Consider the following 26614-nt stretch of genomic DNA (forward strand, 5'->3'; position numbering starts at 1 on the left):
CAACCACTAGGCACCTAGGCAGCCGCCTGGTTTGCCTAAATGATTGCACCGGCCCTGCATGGAAGACACACAAGAAATACAAGCCAGCCTCTGGAAAGCATTACTCTAGGCACCAGCCACCAATCCAGTGCAAATGAGTTTCAGCCACTGCACACAAAATTGCTACAGACACAGGCACACCTCAGGATCAAAGCTTGTGTTGAACAAAGCAAGGTTAGTGGCTGAAAAGCCTTTTATCAGCTTGGATTAGATCCCTGATCTGGTCTGCATCCCCAGAGCCTGGCTATCTGACACAGCAGGCTGGGAGCTGGATCATTTCATCCTTCCAGCTGACACAGGGCCCTACAGACCCAGACTAGGCAGTTCCAGCAGCGGAGCACCAATTTTATTGCCACCCAGCTTCAAATGCAAAAGAAGCTCCTTTATAACAAAATCCCTTGAGTGCATCTACTTAATCTGAGGCCTGGTCTACACTAGGCGTTTAAATCGGTTTTAGGAGCGTAAAACCGATTTAACGCCAAAACCGTCCACACTAGGAGGCACCTTATATCGATTTTAATGGCTCTTTAAACCGGTTTCTGTACTCCTCCCTAACGAGAGGAGTAACGCTAGTATCGGTATTAACATATCGGATTAGGGTTAGTGTGGACGCTGATCGACGGTATTGGCCTCCGGGAGCTATCCCACAGTGCACCAGTGACCGCTCTGGACCGCAATCTGAACTCGGATGCAGTGGTCAGGTAAACAGGAAAAGCCCCGCGAACTTTTGAATATTTCCTGTTTGCCCAGCGTGGAGCTCCGATCAGCATGGGTGGCGATGCAGTCCGAAATCAAAATAAAAAAAGAGCTCCCGCATGGACCATGCGGATGTGATCGCTGTAAGGGCAGGCAAATCCGTTCTATCAGCGCTCCGTTACAGAAGATGAAATTCAGAATCCTTTTTTAAAAATCTCCAGACAGACGCCATAGCAGGGACTCAGCGCACTGCAGCGTGACAAGCGTAACGGAAAGCCAAAGAATCAAATGGACGCTCATGGACTGGAGGACTGAAGCTATCCCACAGTTCCTGCAGCCTCCGAAAATTATTTGCATTCTTGGCTGAGCTCCAAATGCTTCTAGGGTCAAACACAGTGTCCGCGGGTCAGGGCATAGCTTGGCAATCTACTCACCCACCCCCCACCCACCCCCAGAAGCGAAAGGTAAAACAATCCTCTGACTCTTTTACATGTCACCCTATCTTTACTGAATGCTGCAGATAGACGCGATAGTGCAGCACTCAACACCAACATCCTTGCTCCCCCCCCCGCCATGGGCGGCTGATGGTACAATATGATGGAAATCCATCCTCATCATCAGCATCAGCTGATCGTACAAAAAGCTGGAAATCCATCCTCATGATCAGCCTCAGCTGATGGTACAAAAGGACTGGTAACCGTCCTCGTCATCAGCCTATTGGCCCTAATTTTTTCTGGTGGATGGATGGTGCAATATGGCTGGTAACCATCCTCATCATAGCAACAGGGGGCTGAGCTCCATCAGCCCCCACCCTTCATGTGTAAAGAAAAGATTCAGTTGCCCCTGGACTAGCAGTGGGATGCTGGGCTTCTCTCCTACACACTGCTTAATGTCCTGTCTGGACTATCATAGCAGCTGGAGGCTGCCTTCCACTCATTTCTCACTAACAAGTCAGTGTGTCTTATTCCTGCATTCTTTATTAATTCATCACACAAGTGGGGGGACAATGCTACGGTAGCCAAGAAAGGCTGGGGGAAGAACGGAATCAACAGGTGGGGTTGTTACAGGAGCACCCCCTGTGAATAGCATACAGGTAATAATTTCTGCAGGCTCTGACACAGAGCAGCTGTGCTCTCTGGTTCTATGATACGGTGGTTCTCTAGCACACTTGCCTATATTAGGCAGCACTGATTCTATTTTTAGAAACCAAAAAGGAGGGATTGACTCAGGGAGTCATTCCCAATTTTTGCTTTTGCGCCCCTGGCTGATCGGCCAGGGGCACTTATGACAGCAGCTAATGGTACAAAATGATGGAAGGTGCAATACAGCTAGTAACCAATCTTGGCTTTTGCACCCCTGGCTGATTGGCCAGGGGCACTAGCAGCAAATGGTACAAAAGGACTGGTAGCCATGATCATCCGCAGTTCCAATTTATGGAAGGGTTTGGATGGTGCAATATGGCTAGTAACCATCTCTGCTGTCATGCAAAAGCAAAAGCATGCTTCTGTGTAGCGCTGCTGAATCGCCTCTGTGAGCGGCATCTAGTACACATACGGTGAGAGTCACAAACGGCAAAACAAGCTCCATGATTGCCATGCTATGGCATCTGCCAGGGCAATCCAGGGGAAAAAGGCGCGAAATGCTTGTCTGCCGTTGCTTTCCCAGACGAAGGAGTGACTGACGACATTTACCCAGAACCACCCGCGACAATGATTTTTGCCCCATCAGGCACTGGGATCTCAACCCGGAAGTTTCAAGGGGCGGGGGAGGCTGCGGGAACTATGGGATAGCTAGGGAATAGCTACCCACAGTGCAACGCTCCAGAAATCGACGCTAGCCACGGACCATGGACACACACCACCGATTTAATGTGCTTAGTATGGCCGTGCTCCACCCGATTTTATAAATTCTGTTTTACAAAACCGGTTTATGCAAATTCGGAATAATCCCGTAGTGTAGACGTACCCTGAGAGACCAATGACAAGCCCAATAAGACATTCCAATAGCACAGATCTTTTACCTACAGAGAGCTCAAGTTTTCTGGAGGAGCTGACAGAGACACTGGCTCACATGGTGATGCAGTTCCTGAGGCTTCTCATTCTTGGAGGCTTAACAATTCACACTGACAATACACCTGATCCAATGCACAAAACTTTCTATTTGCCCTGTTCACCTTTGGATTCTCACAGGCAGTCCCTAGGCCTTAAACACACACACAGCTGGTCACATCCTGACCTTTATAATGAATGTGGATCAATCCCTGATGCCAGTCAGATTGCCACCTTCAAAAGAGAAAGAACAGCCATACTCCATCTAGCCCAGTATCCTGTCTTGTACAGGTGCCCCAGAGGGAATGAACAGAACAGGTCACCATCAAGTGCTCCATCCCCTGTCGCCCATTCCCAGCTTCTGGTCAACAGAGACTAGGGACACCATCCCTGCCCATCCTGGCTAATAGCCAGTGGTAGACCTATCTTCCACGAATGTATCTAGTTCTTTTTTTAACCGTGTTATAGTCTTGGTCTTCACAACATCCTCTGGCAAGGAGTTCCACAAGTTAACTGTGTGTTGTGTGAAAAAAATATTTCCTTGTGTTTGTTTTAAATCTGCTGCTTATTAATTAATTTTTTTTCTTAACATCATAGTCCATCCTAGATTGCTCACTGATCCAATTAGACCCACAAAGCACTGATGCCCTAGCCCAGCAGCCAAGGACTAGAAGAACCAGTGAGACATCACAGTCACTGACTGACCACAGCCATGAATACTTTGGTTCTGAAGCACTTCCTTCCCATATGGCCCTTACAGAGCTTTGTGGTTTCTTCTTCCTGTGATAGATGATGCAAGGAGGCAAGAAAACCCAAGTGTCAGTGTTGAGAACACTCAAGAAGATACAGATGTCTGAACAACGAATTCTTCTTTGCCTGCTCCTTGTCCCTGGAGGAGACTAAGAGATCCTCCTTCTCCTCTTCCATAGCAACCACCGAGGCTACATTGATGCAGTTGGACTATGGGGGTGTGAATTGCAACAGCACAGCATTTTGGTGCACACAGCACCCCAATGTGGATGGTCCTAGTGCAAACTAAGAGGTACCTAGCTTGTGTTAACATAGTCCTCTTCAAACAGGACTATGTTAGCACGAACTAGGTACCTTTTTGTTTGCACCTGCATTGTCTATATGGGGGAGTTACAGCACAGCAGTTTGGTGCATGCTGCACTTCATACCCCTGTAGTCTGAACTGCAGGGCTGGGTAGACAAGCCCCAAGTCACACCCCACTGAACTATTTTGGATTGTCAATAACATTGTTAACCTAGATGCCTCCTAGCTCCAGAGCCCAGCACCAGTCAGCGTGAGGAACTGTACCCACTTCACAGAGAAGATCTTCCACATTCAGGATGGCCTCTATGGCCATCAGGGACAACACAAAACCCTCCTCAGAATTCTGTTCATTCACAAAACAGGAATCCTAGACAATGCTAGAGGAAATCCGACCCTCTGCCTATGACTCGGATCCTTGATCTCTGTGGCTAGTGCAGGCCAGTAAGAGCAGGGCCATCCCTAGGGGGGTGCGGAGCCCGGGGTGGATGTGATGAATACATCACTTCCGGGATTGATCCGTCACTTTTGGGAGCGACTGTGCTGGCCAATTGCTCTGGCCCACAGGGCCCTAAAAGCGCGGGGCCCAGAGGGGTCGTCCTGATTCGCCATACCCTAAGAACGGCTCTGAGCAAGAGCATCTAGAAACCCTACTAACAAATACTGTCATCATTTGCTTTTGAGGACAGACATCTGCTCCCCCAACCTGGAGCATGCAGTAACCTGGCCAGGACTTAAGAATTCATTGCTTGATACAACCAGCCTTACATGTGAATGCCTGGTATCATCAAGTCTCTTGTTTCTGAGCAATCTAGTCAAGCAGTTACTGAACAGTTGCATCCAACTTCACCTGTCCATTGGCAATATCCAGCTGGGTTTTAAGCCTAGACACAGAACAGACACGGCACTGCCAAGGCTGATGGAGAACCTCCTCCTGTCCACAGGCGAGAGGATTTTTGAAGCTTTTTACTGTCAGGGTTTGCAGAATGGTGACAAATCCTGTTCCTGTTGAAGTCAACAGTAAAACTTGGAGATGGGGTGGGGGAGCACCTTAGTATTCGGATGTTGTGTGCAGCAAAAATTGCTTTCATCCGGCTGAACGATGACGGGAGGACATGGGATGGAGAACCGAGAAGATTCAATGGCAGCCTGGGTGTAGGTGAGGGGACGTGAGGAAGTAAAAATCAACAGGGAGGTCACAAACCTGGATGGTGGGGCAGGGTCAGGGACAGAGGGAGAATCAGGAGGGGATCAAGGCAGCAGGAACTGACTTAAATGAATCTTATATTATTTTGTCTCCAGTTGGCTCAATGGGGTGGGAGGTGAATTCCCTCAGCTCTGTAAGTGCTTTGAGATCCTCAGCTAGATGGTGCTCTAAGAGGGCATGTCATTTGGCTTCAGGAATAGAGACTGTTCCTGTCCCTCCCACCACCTACCCTACAGAGCAGGGGAGAGGGATGAGAAGTGGATGCGGGGGTGACTGGACATGAGGAGAAATAGTTAACAGAGGGATCAGAGCTGTCCTGGTTTGCAAGTGGTGATTTTTATTCACTGCAAGGGTCCTCCTGGGTAGTGGCTCCATATTGCTCTCACATGTTTGGGGGTGGGGAGAAAGTATCCCCAACTGAGGCATTAATAGGAGAGACTCAGATTTTAACCTCACCACGTACCTGCAGGAAGTTTATTGTACCCCATCCACGCCTCCTGCCAAGGTCTTTACATAGAGGAAACTGGTCAATACTTACACTAGTCTCTGCAGTTTGCAATTTGGCTGTTTCAGTCCTTCACACAGCAGCTGCACTCCCAGAGCTCCCAGCTGATTATCACTCAGGTCCAGATCTGTCAGCAACTGGTTGTTGCTGAGAGCGGAAGAGAGCTCCCCACAACAAGCAGCTGAGAGTTTACAAGCCTTCAATCTGAAAGAGAGAGATGCACAGATTAGAGAATGAGCATGTCTGTCCATCCAGTCCTCTCCTCTCAATTGAAATTCCAGCGTGGAAAGCCAAGAAGCATTTACCATAGTCCCCATGACCCTTAATCTAAGGATTTGCAACACATCAATAAACAAATTCATAGAGACTGGTGTGAAAAATGAAGAATAAGGGAATTATATAGGAATCCAGTTGTACATTAGAGTTTCTCTTTCTTGTAGACTAAAAGTCTCAGTGCTTTAGAAAGAAATATCACCCAGATCAAGGAGACTATGACCAAAATAGACAAACTGAAGATATATTGTCCTCTTTTCTCAATCTAGCTGCATTTACACCAGGGGTTGAATTTTTAATTTATTTTTATTTTAATTGACTTTTCCACACCTATGAGCCTTGTAGCTATATTGACCTAAATTTTAAGTGTAGATCAGGCCTTAAACATGATGGCTAGATACTGAGGGCTTGTCTATAGAAGGACATTGAGCAGAATAGCTCCCTGTGTGGACACACTCTTCCAGAATCAAAATAACTTTTCCTTTAGAACAATTACTCTGCTTTGCCAGCTATTGGGATTCTCATCTGTTGCAAGCTGCAGAGTTGTCCATTAGCAGCCTGGGGATCTCAGAGCAGCTCTAGTTTACACTAGGGAACTATTTGAATACCTGGAGCAGCCCTGAATCTGGGAGGCCTAAAGGTGGTTTAAATCCACTTAGCTCCACCCTCTCTCTGGAATGTGAGATCTTTGCTGCGCCTCTTAGAAGCTCAGCAATGAATCTTAACCTTGGTGTTGGCAGAAGTGGGATTGTAAAAGAGAAGTTTACACTGGGGTCCTTCTATGGGCATCTGTTATGTCCATTAGCCTGTGTTCCACAAGTGTGCGTTCAGCTAAGCTGAAGATGAGGGTAGTGGGTGGCTGCATTTTCAGTGGGCTGGTGAATCCCGAAATGCGGCTGTGAAACCGTTCAAAACTTTTTCTCGGTGAGCTTGGAGGGGCCATGGGAAGTGCCTAGCTTCTATTTACCACAACAAACTGACATGGGCTCTGGCAGTGCTAGGGTCGGCTGCCCCCAGGCTACTTCCAGACTCCCCCTCGGGTAGTACCTGGGTCAGGGTGGTGTCCTCCGGGGGTCCAGCACCATGGGTTCCTCGGGGCAGTGGGTGAGCGACAGGCCCGGCACGTCCTCCGGGTAGTGAGCGCAGGGCAGGTCCGGTACCTCCTCTGGTTAGCGAGCGCAGGGCAAGGCAGGGCAAGTCAGGCCAGTCCTGGTGTGCACCTTGGGCCACGGGGTTTTCCCAGTCGTGGGCTAGGCTGGAGACGTCTGTCCTGCCTGGCGACTGGCTCCCTAGTGAGCTCTGAGGGCGAGCCTTTATACTTCCGAGTTGCCGCCTGACCCTCTGAGAGACGGGCTCCGAGCTCCCTAGCTCCGCCCACTCTGAGCTCCAGATGGGCTCGTCCCGCTCCAGGGTGGAGGGGAGCCACACCACCTCACTACACAGCTATTTTTAGTCCTGTAGTATGAACCTGGATCAGTTGATCCAGGATCTGAGAATTCACTGCTGTGGGTCTTTTTTGCAATGTACACACTGACTTCATGTACCTGCAGGAAGCCAGCATCTTACACCATCCTCACACTCCATGGAGTCTTTTACGGAAAAAAAATGGTAAATACACACCTCAGTTTCTGCAGTTTGCAGTTCACATGCTTCAGTCCCTCACACAGCAGCTTCACTCCTAATTCTCCCAGGCTGTTTCCTGCCAGGTGCAACTCGATCAAGGTCTGTTTGGTACCAAGAATAGAGGAGAGATCCTCACAGCAAGCAGCTGTCAAAAGGCAATCACAAAACCTGCAGGAGATAAGCAGAGAGGAAAATGAGAATTTCTGTCTGTCCAGTCCCGCCGTGGGTTTCTAGAAAGATTCCTGTATTTGGGAGTGAGGGGGGAAGGGAGGGGGAATCACAGAGCTGTAGTAATGGATGATGGGGACCACATGGTTATGTGTGGATTTCAATCCACGTGCATCTGTAGCTCTCATTGATCCTGTATTCCCATATGAGTGTTTTCCACCTCTGAGCAGACACACTTGGGCATCTGCTAATAAGAAGTTTTGTGGATGGGAGGAGCCTTTTCTTCTTTCTTGCTGCATCTTGTCAATTGAGGACTCAGCAAATAAGCCACCATCTATGGAAGACTTAGTATTGAACATTCAGGATTCAGGGATGGCTCCAATTTGCCACATCTCAAGTCTCACCCCCCACCCCATCTCTCTCGACCATACATTAGAAAAGGCTGGAATTTCCCTAGAGAGCCCAGTCTCAAAGGGCACAAGAGAGAGGGAGGTCTCTCTTTGCCACATACCTGAACAAGAACCTACCAGCCTTCTGCTGATAGCCTGGAGAATAGATAATGTTAGCAAGGGGGCTCTCTCTACCTCCGTGAGAAGAATGCTCCTGTGGACCTTAATATCTGCTTCTGGTGACACAGGCACTGGCGCATCTCAGAAGATACAAGGGTTCTATAATCTTCATAGCCTCATACTGGCTAGGTCACGTGCAGCTGTCCAAAGCCGACTCCATTGGGCTGAATCTGGTCTTGGTTGCTAACATAGAACAAAGGCACCTTGCTTCATCTCAGGAGCCCTCTTCCTGACAGCTTGGCTCCTGACAGGGTACGGGCCATATGCAGGAGCCTCATGTCTTCCTAGAATCATATCATAGAATATCAGGGTCGGAAGGACCTCAGGAGATCATCTAGTCCAACCCCCTGCTCAAAGGAGGACCAATCCCCAGACAGATTTTTACCCCAAATCCCTAAATGGCCCCCTCAGGGACTGAACTCACAACCCTGGATTTAAGCAAGTCAAAGTTCAAACAACTGAGCTATCCTTCCCCATCTACCAGTAGAAAGGGGTTCTAGCAGGGTGCAAACAGGTCCACATGGTGCTCTCTATTATCTCCACAGAAAAGCAGTTTAACTGACTCCTTCATCCGAGTCTATCCTAAAGACTGACGCCACACAGAGGCATTTAGCAGCTATTCCAGCCTCTCAGGAAGTAGACAAAGTGTCCCGTCCCTGCAGCCCTTATTATCCGCTTCATATAGGGCTTGACACTTTTGAAATCCTGTGTCAGAGAGGTGTGTGTATGTGTGTGTGTGTGTGTGTGACTGTACAAAATTACAAAGCCCATTTTGTATTAGCTGTTGAACACATGTCTGAACTTGCCCAGGACAAACCCATTGAACAGCATTTCCTGAGCAGGAAAGGTGCCTGGCAGCCAGTTGAAGGACTGTCAGTAAGAAGCCATCAGGACTATGCTCTGGAGTCATTGACTGTGATTGTCTCAACTTCTGGCCCAACCCCTTGGAACAGCGGGGCCACAGGCAGGGCAAGCATGACTAGGAGAGGGTGCTGGGGCAACCCAGTGGGTCACATAGCAAGGGGACAGAGACCCAGAGCTGCCCTATGCAGAGGATGGGTATGACCATCATGACATATAAGCAGGATGTACAGGAGAGAGAGGGCAAGAGGGACTCTGCCCAGCCTGAAACCCTGACATGCCTCGGACTCGTGGGAAGGGCCCAACCAGACTCAGGGAGGTGGGATCTCAGGACTTCTGTTGTTTTTCAAAGATCTGTAACTCCTGAGTGCTTTGAAGACAAAGTCTCTGATTAATAAGCCCCTGTGCCAAGCCTGTGTTCCTTGCTTTCCTGCCACATTATCCCTGAAGGTGACAAGCTAGAAGCCCAGAGAACCCACAACCCAGGTGGAGCGCTGGAGCAGGGTGAGAGTCTGACTGGAGGTGGGACTTGGGAGATCTCAGACACTGATTTCAGGGCCTAGGGCAATGGGAAGGCAGCGCCTCACATTCCAAGGAAGGACATCAGACAAGAGGGCTGAGGAATGACCCCAAAGATCCAGACCTGGAAACAGGGGCTAGACCACACCCAGGCTCACCTGGCTTAGAAGCAGGTGTCACCCAGTGATTGGGCCCCACTCACAACAACCTGGCAATCCTCCAGAGTGGTACTGGGCCAAGTTGTAACACCTCCATTCCCTGGTGTCATGGGATAAAGCTGATGAAACCTCCTTTTGAATCACTAGGTTAATGGAGCTCAATTTCCATACACGGAAAGTCATTTTCCTACCAACAATGATTCTGGCTCAGAGCGAGTGAGCTTCAGGCTCACACGACTGGTCCATTGTGTCACATTTTACAAAGCTAAGGTGATAGTATAGACTCCTCTGAGATTCCTCCCAAGTGTGTTTTGAACTTACTAGTCTATCCATCCTGACAATTTTTTCCCTCATGCCTGCATGCCCATCTGAGTCGGGCCTTTCCCCAGGGACTCGATGTTCTATTTGGGGCAAATTAAACATTTGGAAATACCAACCAACTTTTTAGGAAAAAAAACTTTGATTCATTTGACACCGATTTGACACATTAGCTCTTCAAAAGGCCAGGAGGAAGTGGTCCCATTTTTACAGTTAGTTTTCATTAAAACAGTAGAAACTTGGAGTTATGAACACGTTGGGAATGGAAGTTGTTCATAATTCTGAAATGTTTGTGACTCTGATCAAAATGTTATGGCTGTTCTTTCAAAAGTTTACCACTGAACACTGACTGAATACTTTACTATGAGTGAACAACTGACTCTGAAACTGTAGTATGCAGAAGAAAAATGCTGCTTTTAACCATCTTAATTTAAATGAAAGAAGCACAGAAACTGTTTCCTTACTTTGTCAATTTTTTTAAACTTTCCCTTTATTTTTTTAGTAGATTATATTTAACAGTCACATAATGTATATGCTGCTGCTTCTTTTTTTCCCCTCTGCTTCTGCCTGATAGCCTACTTCCAGTTTCAAATGAGTTGTGTGGTTGACAGGTCAGTTCATACCTCTGGTGTTTATAACTCTGAGGTTCTATTGTAGTTTATTTTTATACAGTTTTTCCATTCCCTTTACTTCGCAGTGAGAAATCAATGCATATTCCATTGGTCACCCACAGTCTGCTGTGGAAAAGGGCAGTGCATTTGCCTAGCTTCACAGATCACATTGGGATTGGTGTCGGCAAGAATTTGCTCTGTGGATAAAGGTGGCTGTGATGCCCCGTACATGTGCTGTTGTTGGCAAAGTTTGAGTTTTCAGTATCTGGGCTTCCATTGTGTAGCAAACTCTTCCTTCACAGCCAACATGTAAACAGTTCCCAGACAGAAGGCTTTGTCATACTGACATTGAAGTTACTGTGACCTGCCCCCAACCTTGTAGAAAGAGATTAAAAAATGCTGTTTTAAAAAAAATATCCTAAACTTTCATTCCTAAGCATAGAAATTACAAATTCAGGTTCTACTTTAAAGTTAGTTGAACGTGAGTTGGAAATCAAAAATGTGCAAACCCAAACTGTCTGGCCCCTGTAGCACTACCCTGAGAACAACCAGAGATCCTGGAAAACACTGTTGGAGATTAAGTCTCCCTCCCCTCACCATCCCACCAGCTTTGCTTATAAAAAGCAGAGATGGAGCCTAGCAAGCAACCTCATTTTGTCAATGGATGATGAAAAGTTGGGTAAGGGCGGCAGCTCTTGCCTGAAGGAAGATCCCTGGGACCTGCACCCAGAGAAGTGGAGCACTGTGGACCCACGTGTCAGCCCTCGTAAAACATGCATGGGGGTTGGGCCAGCTGGCTGCCCTCAGAAGAAAATGGAGGGGAGGGGAAAGCTCACCATCCTCACCCAAAATTCCAAGGGTGCGGGAGAGAAGGAGCCATGGAGCCATGGGGGCCACTGAGGAGCTGGATGAGGTGTGGGGCTGTCCTGGAGCCAGCTCAATAGCCTCATACTCACACCAGAAATCATCTCCCATCTCCACTTGGGCAATAGGTGCTACAGGGCTCTTTAGTCTAGCAGAGACAGGCACAACAAGAACCAATGGTGTGAAATTAAGACCAGACAAATTCAAATTAGAAATGAACCACAAATTTCTAACAGTGAGGGCGGTTAACCATTGGAACAAAGCTACCAAGGGAAGTGGTAGATTCTCCGTCTCTTGAATGTCTTCAGATCAAGACTGGATGCCTTTCTGGAAGATGCTTTAGTTAAACCCAAGTTACTGGGCTCAGTGCAGGGGTAACTGGGTGAAATGTAATGATCTTTGGAGTTACTTGGAGGTGTGGGAGTGCAGAGGGTAGTGCTTGTCTGGTTGTTAATTCATTAGTTAATTATCCTGCTCTGTGTTCTTATTTGCAGATCTCAGCAGTATGGAAGTTGCTGTTGAGGCAGTGAACACTCCGTGCAATGTGTGCGAATGTACGTGCACACGCACCAGGACAATGTTCACAAGCTGTTGCTTGTCTGATTTTCAGAAGAATTCTCAAGGGGCCAAATAAAAACAAGATTTCTGTTTTCAAGTTGAAATTCAGATGTCGTCATCTGAGGGTTGGGTGTTTAGGGACAGACATGGGGCTGGCATGCAGAACTGGCTGGAAATTGGAAGCAATTTTCTGATAATTTTGTATCACCTTTGTTCATTTTTTCATCCAAATTATGAAATCTTCTGTCTAGCTTCAGTGAGTGGCTTATCACGACAGCACCAGTACGCTGAGCTGTCATGGAAGGCTGGGCAGGGGCATTGTCGGATTGAATGGGAAGTATTTATTGCCCCACTGCAGCTGCTCTGCCAGTGTTTGTGCTGAATCAGTGCAGAGGGACATGGTAGGAGACAATATGTAATTGCATTCTATTAAAATCCAAAGGTGATGTGATCTCTTGTGCATCGCTGTAAGTATGTATGTGGCTGTGCAGCGATACAGGTATATTGCTGTTGCTGCTGGTAAGCTCAAAGTTCTCTAGCACAGATGTCGTCTCAAACCGCTCGATCCACCAGCACCCTGCAGAACAGCTGTGCTCACAGGGACAATCCAGCTATAGGAGCCCAGGCTCAGAGTCTTGGGCATTGGGGCAGAGAATTCTCAACCGCTAGAGCCCTGCTGTAGAACTCCTTGTCAGAGGGGATCAGACTGAGTCCTGGCCTAGCCATGGTCAAAGCAAAATGCAAGATCACCTCTTTGCTAAAGACTTTCCCAGGAACAACTCCAGGATCACCACAGAATCCCACAAGTGTGGGCTGGAGGTACCTCAATAAGTCATTTAATCCAGTCCCCCACACTCAAAGCAGGACTAAGTAATAACTAGACCAGGGGTCAGCAACCTATAGCACACATGCTAAAGGTGGCATGCAAGTTGATTTTCAGTGGCACTTTGCTGCTGGTCTGGGGTTCCATCTGCCAGCCCGCTCAGCCCGCTGCCTGCCTGGGAAAATTGGAAAACTCAGCAAGGAAAAGCAAGGGCAAGGATCACAACTAAACTGATAAGATCTACATTTTAATTTAATTTTAAATGAAGCTTCTTAAACATTTTAAAAACCTTATTTACTTTACATATAACAGTAGTTTAGTTATATAATATAGAAAGAGACCTTCTAAAAACATTAACATGTGTTACTGGCACACGAAACCTTAAATTAGAGTAAATAAATGAGGGCTTGGCACACCACTTCCGAAAGGTTGCCGACCCCTGAACTAGACCAACTTGCGTGAGATGGAGCTGGTGTAGTAGGAAGAAAATAAAGAAGCCAGGAGAGAGTTGAGGGGTGGAGCAGAGGAAGAGAAAGAAATAAATCAATCCCCTCCCAAAAAAACCACACCTGTGAGTCAGGGAGAAATGAAATCCAGTGAAGATACATAGATGTTAAATAAATAGATATGTTCAGGGCTTAGATATCCTGCTGACAGGTAGGGCTGGGTGAATGATTGGTTATTTGGTTCAGTGCCTGAACCCAATAATAAGAAAGTATTTTATTTGGGTTCACTTGAAACAGAAAAGACAATTTTTCCCAACAAAATGAAAAAAAACTGTAAAACAAATGGTTTGGGATCAAATGAAATGTTTTGTGCTCCCCTAAACAAAATGCTTAGTTTTCAGGTTTTTTGTTTAACTCTATTTTTTTAATTAAACTGAGCTAAATTTTCCTAACAAAACATCATTTTGTCACAAAGTTTGAAATTTTGTTTCAAAAATGTCAAAACTAAATATTTTGACTTTTTTGGAAACGTTCTCCCCATTTTTATTCAGTTTAAACTATTCATCAGATTTGACCTGAATTCGTGAACAGTCAACTCTAAACTGCATTATTTGCCAAATCAGCTATTCACCAAGTAAATTTCACCGAGCTCTAGTGACAAGCACCTCAGAAATATCTAAGATTAAAATGCTTAAGTTTGTATCTTCCACGTCCTGAATCTTTCCTGATCTCAAAGAATTCCCCCTGGCCTTCTGACCCCTGTCTCTCAGGCTCATCTGTGGGTAAGGTAATTGGGTTAACTGTCATTACAGCACTAGGCCGACTAAGCCAACCCCACATGTTTTAACTGAAAATTTAAACACAATCCTCAGAAGTTACACAATTCTATGTGGTCACTATACCAACCATGGTGAAGAGCTGCACTGCTGTAGAATTTCTGGGATAGCAGCAGTAATAAGAGGATTTTAAAAAGAAAGAATAGTTACTTACTCTAGTTTCTTTAATTTACAGTTTGGATCCTTCAGTGCTTGACAGAGCAGGTAAATAGGTGAATGCTTTGGCTTATCCTGACGGTTTTTCCTTAAAAAAAGGAGAAAATAGAAATTGTCTTTGTTGTTCTCTGAAGGCAGATTTTAATTCTATTTCCTGAACATTGAAATAGCCTCTTGGACACTGTGATACAGTGCACATAGGTTATTCTGCAGGCAGTTAGTTGTAAGTCCCCCAATTCAAAACTACATCTAGTACTTTGATATGTGTTTTAAGTATATGGAGTCAAATAGAATACATGCGACTAAATTTAATCCATTCATTTTATGAACTTGTGGTACTCTGATTCTCTGAATATTAAAACCAGTTCTAACTATTCACACAAATGGGAATGTCTCCAGAGGTTTTATGCTTGTGTGTCAGGCAGTAAGTGCAGTATCATTTCTGGAGATACAGTAGAAATTATTGTGTTTATTTAACTAGGAATGTTGTCTTTAATTTGCCCACAAAGCTAAAAACCAAATATAAGTATTTGCTTAAAATTGTAATTATGACAACTGTTATTCAATAGTGTATAATTGGGCTTACACTTAATAAATTACATCCCTAGGAGGAACCAGAAATGGAGCTTATTGTTTCCTGACAGCAGAATGTGTAAAATGGTAAGTTAATTTTAAAGCAGCATCTGTATAAGAAATAGTGCTGGATGAATAATTAAACAACTAAAATTCAAGAATATTCTGATGAATTTTAAAGTGAATTTATTTCCACTGTGTTCACACATCTTTATTGTGTGCTTTCCAAATATTCTAGCAAAGGGAATTTGCAGACAGGAATGTTGTTGAAGCAATGCGTTTAAATAACTATTACAGAATATTCCTGTGAAAGCAAAATTTGTATTTATAATCCTGAGCATTCATACTAGAAATCTGGTTCTCATATTTATGTTCATCGAATCACAGAACTGAAATATCTATGACCTGTGTGTCCAATCAAAATAATTTAGAAAAATTAATATTTAAAAAAATAAAATTGTTTGGATAACTTGTGAAAAAGGCAACATTCATTGATGTGGGAACGGAATGTGAGAAGCTGAGTTGTTTAGACTTTGAGGACGGGCTAATTAGGCTGTGAGCTGTGCCTGAGATGTTGGCCTTGGGCTGGCTCTTATCTGCAAGTGGGCAGTAAACAGGATAATAAATTAGAAAGTTGTACAGAATGACAATTACCCTATGAAGTAATAGCTGTGCTTGTGTGTATTTTATTAACCAATTAGCAATTGCTTGATGGCCTGGCTTTAATTGTATATAAGAGCATGCTGGAAAGAAATAAATGACTTTGCTCCCAATCACATTGATTGATGGGCTCGGTCCATGCCCGCCTGAGAGGCACCGCAATGCAACAAATGGTGACCCCGACGTGATTCGAATCGAATGATGATAGTGTCGGAGGCCTAGAGTCGGTGGCCTGTTCCAGGCGGAGGAGCTGCGGCGGGGAGTGCTGGAGAAGCCCCCGGGCGTCCGAAAAGAGGGGCGCACCTGAGCCCTGAGGAGAGCGGCTATAAGCCGCGGCGGAGAAGGGCGGCTATAAGTCGCGGAGGAAAGTGGCGGCTATAAGTCGCGGAGGAGAAAGGCGGCTATAAGTCGCGGAGAAAAGCGGCGGCTATAAGTCGCGGAGGAGAACGGCGGCTATAAGCCGCGGAGGAAAGCGGCGGCTATAAGTCGCGGAGGAAGGGCAGAGCAGCTAACATGGGAACCGCTGCATCAGCGGAAGAAAAGATAACACAGAAGCCTTTATTGCACATTATGAAGCGGCAGGGAGAAAAGCTCCCCTCTGATACGTTATCCCGCCTGCTGCGGTGGGGACAGAGAAGGGAACTTTTTGTTAAGCCGAGTACAATTTTTAATAGAACTGTGTGGGAGCGGCTAGGCTCCAAGCTTTGGAAGTCGGTGGCTCAGGGCGATGAGGAAGCCTTTTCCCTGAGTCCAGTATGGAATAAGACAAAGAAGATAGTAAAAACTCTCGCGGCCGAGGCAGGAGTGCAGGTGGCCCTTTCTAAGCTTTTCCGCCCAACGCCCGAAATGCCTTCTGTGTTGCCGGTTGGAGCCAGGGAGTTTTTCGGTGGCGAGGACACGGTGATACCTTTGGCTTCCGACCTGGATAATGTTGCCCCTGTTATGGTTCCATTACCCTCCAATGTGGCCCTCGGCCCCGATATAACTAATCCTGCTACGGTCCCGCTACCCCCCGATACGCCCGAGCCTGTGAAAACAGCTTTGCCGTATGCACCCCCTCCCAAGCCATGCCATGTCCACGGGACCTGGGGGTGTCACGAATGCGGGGAAACAAAGGAGGCTCGGGTGAGACACGTGCCATCACAGGTATATCCCAATTTGACTACGCTTACTCAGTTTACCCAGTCTAATGCCTTTTATAAGAAAATGGAGCGCCGGGGTCAACAGCTGCAGGCCATTAATAACAAGTTAGATCAAATGCAAGGTCTTCCAGCATCATTGTGGAAAGAGGGGGAGCTGGAGAGGCTCCTGACCGCCCTTCGGGCACTCGACGAGGAGGGGCTCCGCTGGAAGCGAGCCCTGGATGAGAAAACTTTGGAGTGCATGGCGCAGGCAGAGGCTCGTGCCGTGGCCCCGGAGGTCGTTTGGACCTACAAGCAAGTAAGTTGTTTTGGCAGGAGCCTGGAGAAGGCGTCCTACGCTGGCTGGTCTAAGCCTGGGACAGTGCCGGGAAAACCGTTATGCTTCTCCGGTATGAGCAGCAACAGCTGGGTGTTTTGACACAGGCTGCACAGATTAAAAGAAGCCAAGCAGGGAAGGAGAGAGAACAGAATGATTTAACCCAGGAAAGCTCATTCTTTTCTCGCCCCAGTCAAGGACACACGCCGTTTAGCTAAGACTTGGTGGACAGCCAAGGAAAAGCCGGGGCTTGACTGGGCCCAAAAAAGCTAATGAGAGCTGCAAAACCCTGCCAGGCACTACGGAATGTGTTAGCTGTCTCCTTTCACAGGTATGGAAGAGCTGCCCAAAGATCCTAGCAGCCCTGCCATTTTGCAACCAGGAGACTGACTGCTTGGACCCATGATTTTTACTGCAAAAAGACCCCTTTACATCAGGAGGATTCTACTACTGATGATTGGTTTATTTTTTTTTATTTAGCTTCATTGTGCTTCTAAACAGCAGGAAAAAAGGACAAGGTGACGTGCTGACTAACCTCTCCCTTGTCCGCTGCAGCCCCCATTGTGTTATTGGATTTCTTTTTAAAAGAAGCAAAACCAACTCCAAGAAGCAAAACCACTACAGAATAATGTTTTGGTAATTTTCCCCGTAGAAGCTGAACCACAACGGTGGTGGAAAAGAAGAAAAAACGCTCACATTATTGACATTGCCAAAGTCCAGAAATTCCTGACTAAAAGGACATTGAGAACTGACCCTGGTGAAGAAACGAAGAATTGTACACAGGCGGAAGAAATTTGGGACTCCTGCTGAAAAATGTGGTATTGATTGGATTTTGGGGTTTATTCTACAGGCTGCGTCCTGTGTTGTGGAATTTTTTTTTTAGCATGTATTGCCCTCCCTAATTGGATTGTAAATGGTATTACCCCCTCCCATTACTAACCCCGATTTTCTAGAGCTTAATTGTTTTTGTTTTTAAAGTTTGAGAAAACTCAGCCAAAAGGTTTGTTGAGTATTCTCAAAGGGGGGGAGTTTATGGTGTTATTAGGCATAAATCTAGGTAATTTGGGAGAATGGCTTTGAATTTATGTGACCCAAAGTACCTTTATGTAAAGTGCTTTTGTTAGTCTTATTAGACTTTTTGTAAATTTTGTGTTATTTGCTGATTATTGGTAGCTGTAAGATTGCTTGCAGTAGAGACTAGAAGGGTGGGGGCTAGTTAAGAAGTACACCCTCCTAGCTAAATTGATAGTGGAATAAGTTGGTGTTCATGTAAGGAACGGTTTAACAAGAGGAAAAAAGGATCGGGCCCAGGCGGGTAGGCAACAGACAGAGAATCTGAAGAGGAAAAAAGGATCGGGCCCAGGCGGCCAGGCTACAGACAAAAGCTTGGGAATTTCAAATATTCAGGGGGATACTTGGAATGGTGATTTAAGTTGAGAAAGGTTGTTGTTGGAGTACAAGCGAGTAATTTAAGGCAGAGTAAAAAGTTAATTTTGTGGTTGCTAAAGGGAATAATAGCTGAATTTTGTAAAAATGCTAAGAGAAAAGTTTTTGGAGTTTTGAAATGTTTGTAAATAAATTTAGGCAAAGAAATTAGTTTGCAATTGTTTGGTTATAAACAATTTTGTTGTATTAGCTGAAGAATGTATATAGTGCTATGTAATTGAAGTTGTATTAGGCTTAAGGGCATATAAGTGGTGATGTTTTTTTTTTTATTTTTAGTGTTTAAAAGCAGAAGTTATAAGTAAGAAATTTTAGCTGTGTATACCTTTGAATTTAGAAGCAAGTCAAGATGCAGTTGTATTACTGTAAATGATTTAATTGCTGAAGTAATTCCCCTGTTCTGCCTGAAATTAATAAGGGTATTTGTGTATTTTAAGTAATGATTGATTGCCCAGTAGGGGTATATTTGTTTTTGTTTTTTAGATATTTAAGAGAATTGATGTTAGCTGTATAGTATTTAATGTACCATGCAGTTATTATTAGAGTTTAAATTTATGTTTTGTGTTTTATGTTTTGTTTTGTGGTGTTTGTTTTTCTGGCCAGAATTATTGTTGTGTTGTTAAGATTTTTATGTGGTTTATGTTGTGTTTTCTCTAGGACCCCCCCTCCCTCAGTGTCAGCTTGATCACCTGACACATGAGGGATGGATTGGTAATAGAAATTTGTCACAGGTTGGTGTACAATAGAGAATGGGGGAACCCTGCCGAATTTTTACCATTTATTTGTTTTATTTTTGTTAATTTATGTTTGTTTTGTCTGATGTTGTTGGTGTTGTATGTTATGAATTGCATGGTTATAGATGAGCCCTATAGATTAAGGAAGTACTATTTGGTTTTGTTTTTGTTTTGTTTATTGGTTATTGTTATTAATTTTTTTTGCTTTGCTTTGCATGCCCTTTTTTTGTGTGTTTTGGAATAGAGGGGGAGATGTGGATGTGGGGTTGCATTTTCCCTATCCTCCTTTGGTGGAAAGTTACAGTAGTGTGGTCACAAGAACAGAGGGATGCTGTGTATTTTTGCTGTTTGCCTTTTGTATTTTTGCTATTTGTGTGGCCGCCGTTGCTGTTGTGTGGCACGCACATTGGCAGAACCCTCCTGGCCCCTTGGGCCACTTGCGTTACCTGGAGGAGGGAAGTAATAGGTAAAAGTAGGGCACTGCGGAAGATATTGTTACGGTTTAGTTAGGCAGTTGGTGTTTTTATTTGCCTTTTAGCTTTGGTTTGTGTAGATTGTAGTATTGATATTATGAGTTGGGAATGTTTTACTAATGCCTTCACCCTTTTTCCTTCTTTTGATTTTGAAAAGAGGGGGGAGATGTGGGAACGGAATGTGAGAAGCTGAGTTGTTTAGACTTTGAGGACGGGCTAATTAGGCTGTGAGCTGTGCCTGAGATGTTGGCCTTGGGCTGGCTCTTATCTGCAAGTGGGCAGTAAACAGGATAATAAATTAGAAAGTTGTACAGAATGACAATTACCCTATGAAGTTACAGCTGTGCTTGTGTGTATTTTATTAACCAATTAGCAATTGCTTGATGGCCTGGCTTTAATTATATATAAGAGCATGCTGGAAAGAAATAAATGACTTTGCTCCCAATCACATTGATTGATGGGCTCGGTCCATGCCCGCCTGAGAGGCACCGCGACGCAACACATTGAATGAATTATTAATTATTATCTGCCCAGCTCTAATAATCAGGTCTTTCTTAAACAGCAGTTGTAGAGTATTCGGGGAGACAGGGTGATAGTTGGAGAGACAAGTGGGGTCACGGGAAGGGTTTTTTATCATGGGGGCAGGGCCAGCTCCAGGCACCAGCCGAGCAAGCTCGTGCTTGGGGTGGCAGATTCTAGGGAGTGGCTTCTGCCCAATATTAGGCCGGCACGACCGCTTTTTTTTTTTCCTGGTGATCTGGCCGCCCTGTAAGGGGTGCAGGAGGGGAGCACCCTGCAGCAAACTTGGCAGGGCAGCCAGCGTCCTTCTCTCCCAGCCGACCGGAGCAGCACGGAGCCCTCCCGGCAGGCAGTGAGGCGGTTGGGGCCGCGGGAAGAGAGCCCCGCTGAAGCCCTAGCTGCCCCCCTTCTCTCTCCCCGCCCCCACCACTAGACCAGGCGCGCACTCTCCAGCACAGGGAGTCCCCCTGCACACTGGCTCCGGCCGCCCTGTAGGGTTTTTTTGTTTTGTTTTTCCCCTGCTTTGCCAGCCGCGCCATTCCCGCCCCTCCCCCGCTTTGCCGCTCCGTGTTTTTGTTTTGTTCCCCCCACACACTTTGCCGCGCCGTGCCCCTCCCCCCGCTTTGCCGCTCCAGCCGCACCGCAGGGTTTTTTTTTTCCACCTGCTTTGCTGCTCCAGCCGTGCCTTTTTTTTGTTTTTTTGGTCCCCCTGCCCCGCTTTACTGCTCTGGCTGTGCTGCAGGTTCCCCCTCACACCCCACTTTGCCGTTCCAGCCGTGCCATTTTTGTTCCCCACCCCACTTTGCCACTCTGGCTACACCATGTTTTGTTTCCCCGCTTTGCTGCTCCGGCGGCCCCCTTTTTTGCTTGGGGTGGCAAAAACCCTGAGCCGGCCATGCATGGGGCAAATAAATCACACATATGTTGCCAAAGAAATAGACCAGAGTTTGAGGGTGGGGGAACATGAGGAATGGAAGGGCATTAGGGACAAGGTAGATCAGAAGATAGGATGGGATGGTCGATGGTGTCACTGAGGCAGATGGTGGGTAAAAGGAGAGCAGGCCAAATCCCTGTCTTTTGTCACCCTGTCCAGTCTGGCTTCCTCACCACTGAAGCTTCCATCTTAGTTTTTATTAACCGCACCCTAGCCAGAGTTCAGGTTCTGTACTCGGTCCTCTCCCTCCTCAACCTCTCCACTGCCTTTAACACCTTTGCCTACTCTCCTCCTCTTGAAACCTCTTCTTCCCTCAACTTTCAGGAGTCTGTTCTCTCCTGCTTCTCCTCCTACCTCTCTCGTCAGCATTTCATGTGCTGCATCCTCCCACCCCCCTCCATCTTTCACTGGCACCCCACAGGGCTCCTTCCTTGGCCCCTCCTTTTCTCCACCTACACCTTGACACTGGGCAATTTCATTCAAAATGTGGCTTTGACGGTCAAATTTATGCTGAAGACTCAGATTATTGTAAGGTCATCCAACACTATGGTGTCCCAGTGCCTTCCACAAGACATCTCCCCTCCATCAGGAAAGAGCGTGGGTATCACTGGGGTTATTTTTAAAGAACATGTGTAATGTGATGGTGCTGGTGAGAGCTGGTTCTTGTGGGAAAACTCAGTCAGAGATGTAGGGTTTGTATTTAGTTTTGAGGCAGTGTGGGTGGGTGGGTGCAGGGGGTTCATTCTTATTTCATTGAGCAGTGAGTTCCACCTTGTGACCCCACACCTGGGACAACTGAATCTCCTGCAGAGACAAGCCTTTCCTTCCTTGTCAACTGATTGGTTTTTCTTGTGGAACAAAGCCACCAGGCCAATTCGCTGTCTTGGAGGGACTGTAGCTTTCTCTCTCTATCTCAGATCTAGGGCCAGCACCATGCAGTGCTTTGAAAAGAGTCAGTACAACCTTATTTAACTTGACTCGGGCCAATAGGAGCCAGGGCAGGCAGCACCGTTTGGGGAGATGTGTTCCTGGTAACCTAGCCACCCCTCTCCACTGAATCGAACACAAGTTACCATTTAGCCCTTTATGGCTTAGCCTTGCCCTGTCTGTTACTGTAGCACATTATCAAGATGTCAACCTCCGCTTCTACTCTGCCGACCAAGCCAGTTTTCATTACTCATTAGTCCATAATATTTTCATGCTTTCTCCCTTGCCATCCCCTATGCCTGGGAGGAACACATCATAACTCCACTAAGGAGTAAGGAATGGTGTCCCTAGCCTCTGTTTGTCAGAGGGTGGAGATGGGTGGCAGGAGTGAGATCACTTGATCATTACCTGTTAGGTTCACTCCCTCTGGGGCACCTGGCATTGGCCACTGTCAGCAGACAGGATACTGAGCTGGATGGACCTTTGGTCTGACTCAGTATGGCCATTCTTATGTTCTTATTACTCCTTTGCAATAGCCTTTTTCAAATCCCTCCTTAAAACTTACCTCTGCTGTGAATCCTGCAAAAAGGGGCGGCTCCAGGCACCAGCACTCCAAGCACGTGCCTGGGGCGGCAAGCCACTGGGGGCACTCTGCCGGTCACTGCGAGGGTGGCAGGCAGGCTGCCTTCGGTGGCTTGCCTGCGGAGGGTCCGCTGGTCCCGTGGCTTCGGTGGACCTCCCACAGGCATGCCTGCGGAGGGTCCACCGAAGCTGCGGGTCCGGAGGGTCCGCCGAAGCTGCGGGACCAGCGGACCCTCCGTGCTTGGGGTGGCAAAATGTCTAGAGCCTCCCCTGCCTGCAAAACACTTGACAATGGCCGGGCAGCTGGTGCACATGACTCCTGCTTACTAACTTCTGCCCATTAGACTAAACTTGATCATTTACTAGTTAGTGTAACACATGGTGGTGAGTTTGTGAGGTGGGAGCTGGTACTGACCAATCTCAATTCATTCTGGGGCCACCAACATCCTATTAGCGGGGAATGGTGTTTAATCCCTAGCACTAGGCTGTTGGGTTTCAGGATTGTTAGGCTGGGTTCTCTTCCTTGCTCTGGGAGGAATCTAAGCTCTGCTGGTTAGAGACAGCAGAGCCATTGCAACAACCCTCCTGCTTGGGTTGTCTTCAGTTAGAAAATGTTCAACAAACATTCCTTAATACCTCTGGAGAGAGGAAGAGAGAGAGCTCTCATCTCAGAATAGCAAATAACCCTATGGGTAGTGTTTTTCTCTCTGTTGGAGCTATTCCACTTTGTGCAGATCCTTAAATATTAATTGGGCCAGAGAGAACAAGACTGATTCTGTAACTGGGTAGTTAGGACACTGATCTGAAATGTGAGAGACCAGGGTCAGATCTGTTCCCTGCCTGATTTGGCCAGCCCTGATCTGCAGGGAGTGGTCCTGGGCTCTCAACCTCAAAAGAGGAGCATCTGTCACTTGATTTATAGGACCACTCCCATGAGTACAGGGGCTATTAGAGATCCATGAACTGCTTGCTGTACGATCTAGTCACTAGACAGGAATAAAGAGCCACTCTGTCTGAATGTGGATTACACAGAGATATTTTGGCTCTTTTTACCTTATAGGCAGGGTGGCAAAATGGATGAGGCTTAGATCCATGCTATTAGAGGCCTGGGTTCTATCCTCGGCTCTGTTGATGTGAACTTGCCAATCGCTCTGTTATCTCGGCTGTAAAATGGGTTGGTGATAGTTATACCTCCCCTAAGGCAGGGTTTTGAGGCCTATGTTAATAAGGGATGAAAAAAGCAGAGAAATATCAAGAGCAGTCAAGAAAACAACTGGGATTAGAACTCACAGCCCTTTAGCTGGTACCTCAATGCACCATCTGCTAAGCCACTGGGTAGAGTGACCAGATGTCTCCATTTTATTGAGACAGTCCTGATTTTTGGAGCTTTTTCTTACATAGGGAGCCAGGGCAGGCAGCACCTGCTGTCCCAATTTTTTACACTTGCTATCTGGTCACTCTACCACTGGGTATTGTGGCATCTTCGCTCACCCAGAAAAAACAAAAAAACTCCACACTCCCATTGCACTAGTTATGTGGAAACATGTGACAGTTTTGCAAGATGTGCAAGATGTGGTAGGTTGGGTTAGGATTGCTTTTGGAGACCTGCCAAGCAGTTGTTAATACCGACAAGCCTGGGAGGCGGGAGAAATGAAGCGGTCATGGCATGCTCAGGGAGGAGGCAGGGCAGGGGTAAGCTGGGGCGGGGAGTTCCCCCTGCGTGCTGCCCCCCCCTTACTTGCTGCAGGCAGCCCTCCCCGCACCCCCCTGCCCCAGCTCCCTCCGCCTAAATGTTGGCGGCAACCGGGGTGTCCAAAGATCCGGCTGCTGCGGTCGCTGACGAAGAAATTGGCGCCCCCCAAATCCTAGCACCCTAGGCAACTGCCTAGGTCGCCTAAATGGTTGCAGCGGCCCTGGATAACTGTATCAGTAGCTTACAGTAACAGTAGAATTGTTCTCAGGTGGGTCATTCAGCCAATTAGTAGTTATCAAGACATAGGAAAAACAACATTTGATCTGTTAAAGAAACTACAGATTTTTCAGCTCAGACAATACTTACTGATGTAGCCACTTTTGTCGTCTTGGGAGTTCTTCCTCGTGGTCTTCTAAGCTAAATGTACAGTCACACATACAAAGTGACTCCAGACTACGACAATGCTTTACACAGAATGAAAGAGCCCGTTGATCCATCTGGGTAAATTTATTTTGATTTAATTTCAGTTCAGTGAAGTGATCCAATGCATTAACTGCAAAATCTTCTTCATGCATCTCATACACACAGTGAAACAACTCAAGCTGATAACTTTGATAAATCCCCTCATGAACACAGGGCAAGGTTAAATCTGTTTGTTGGTTTGCTTGAACCCACTTCAGTAAATCTGCCTTAATTTTAGGTGAAAGTTTACACCCAAATTTTTCCTGCAGGTCCTTCATTCTTTCTTCATTTAAGAACCCAAACAGGAATCACACTGTTAACATTAAATAATTTTTAGAGTTTCCATAGTTTTCTAACAACGTTTTCACATCTTTCTTGGGAATCCCTGAATCTGTTGTTTCACCTTCCTCCAGGACATATAACAAAGCTGCAAAAAACTCTTGAAAACTTAAGTGAATGAAGCTGTAGAGACATTCGCAGTCAGTTTCTTTTTGAAAAATATTCTCATTCAAAAAGAGGGGGAGAGAGTTCTCTTGATCTAAGCCAAACTTCTTGATTTCTTCTTCCTCAAACAGTATCTTTTGTTTCCAGATTCCATCAGCAGCCAAAGAGCAAAGTCCCTTCAGATTTCCATGTAAGTGTTGCTTTGTATTGTTGCTGAGAGGCTTGACTAAACAGGAAAGGTAGAGCATATACACTCCAGTGACTGTTTTTGAAGTTTGTGTGAGATTCTCACCTTTTTCAAGCTGTTGTTTCAGAACTGTGCAGATGATCCAACATACGAAGGGGACAAAGCACATGGTGAAAAGAATTTCATTTGCTTTCACAAATTGTAAAGCTTGTCTTGCTTGGTTTTCATTTCCAAAGAACGTGTGGAAATATTCCTCCCTCTCAGCTTTGGAAAACCCCAGGATCTCTGCATAATGTGAACACTCCAAACATTGCCCGAGTTTCTCCAGAGCAGCTGGTCTTGTAGTGATCATCAGGTAGGATTCAGGAAGAACTGTTCTCCTAAATAAACTGCTCAGGAGGATTTCCATTGGCTTTTTCTCCCAGGGATCAGTGCACAGATTATCTTTAGGCTGATCAAAGGAAAATCTCAATTCATCAAACCCATCTATTATGAACAGGAGTTTTTCTGGATTCACCAGAATGTGGTTAACTGGTGCATTTGTATTAAGCCAACTTTTAAAAATCATGTCAGCCACACTTCCCTGCTCATTAAGAAGGTTCATTTCCCTGCAGTTTATGTAGAAAACATAATCAAACTTTTTCTTATAGAGTTCCCCAGCTGCCCAATCGTACATGATCTTTCTTGCAGTCATTGTTTTCCCAATCCCAGCAGCTCCCAGCTGCACAACGACTTGTGGTGTTTGTCCATCTTTATCAGGTTTATAGAGAGTGGCCAGTGTAACTGCAGAACTAGCTCGTTCAGTCATGATTTCTGCATGTCTCCATCCCATGGCCATTATTTCATGTTCTCTCTCCTTTGCCTGACGAGGTCTGTCTACAATAGTGAGGTTTGTGTATCTTCTGTTTAGAATTATATTGTCACCAAAACGACTGTTCATGTCTTTTATTAGCTTGTATTTCTTTTTAATATCTTCTTTATACTTCTTATTGTAACCTGTATCAGCAACATGAAACATTAGAAATATTGAACTGAAAGTTCAGAAAACAGACAGACTAATCTCAGACTAATGTCTTAAAATAGTTCTACTGGAACAACAATAATGGTTCTTCACATTTATAATGAAACCTTCTTCAAAAAGGATCCTGAAATCATTTAAATATGGGTGAGATCCTGCAGCCCTTATTCAAACATGG

General features: G+C 46.0%; 1 pseudogene; it reads right to left on the bottom strand.

Moving 5' to 3' along the window:
- The window catches only part of LOC120405024, a 53249-nt pseudogene that overhangs the window by 19409 nt on the left and 7226 nt on the right, over window positions 1-26614 (bottom strand).

Source organism: Mauremys reevesii, linkage group 4 (genome assembly GCF_016161935.1).
Source record: "Mauremys reevesii isolate NIE-2019 linkage group 4, ASM1616193v1, whole genome shotgun sequence".
Classification (NCBI taxonomy): domain Eukaryota; kingdom Metazoa; phylum Chordata; order Testudines; family Geoemydidae; genus Mauremys; species Mauremys reevesii.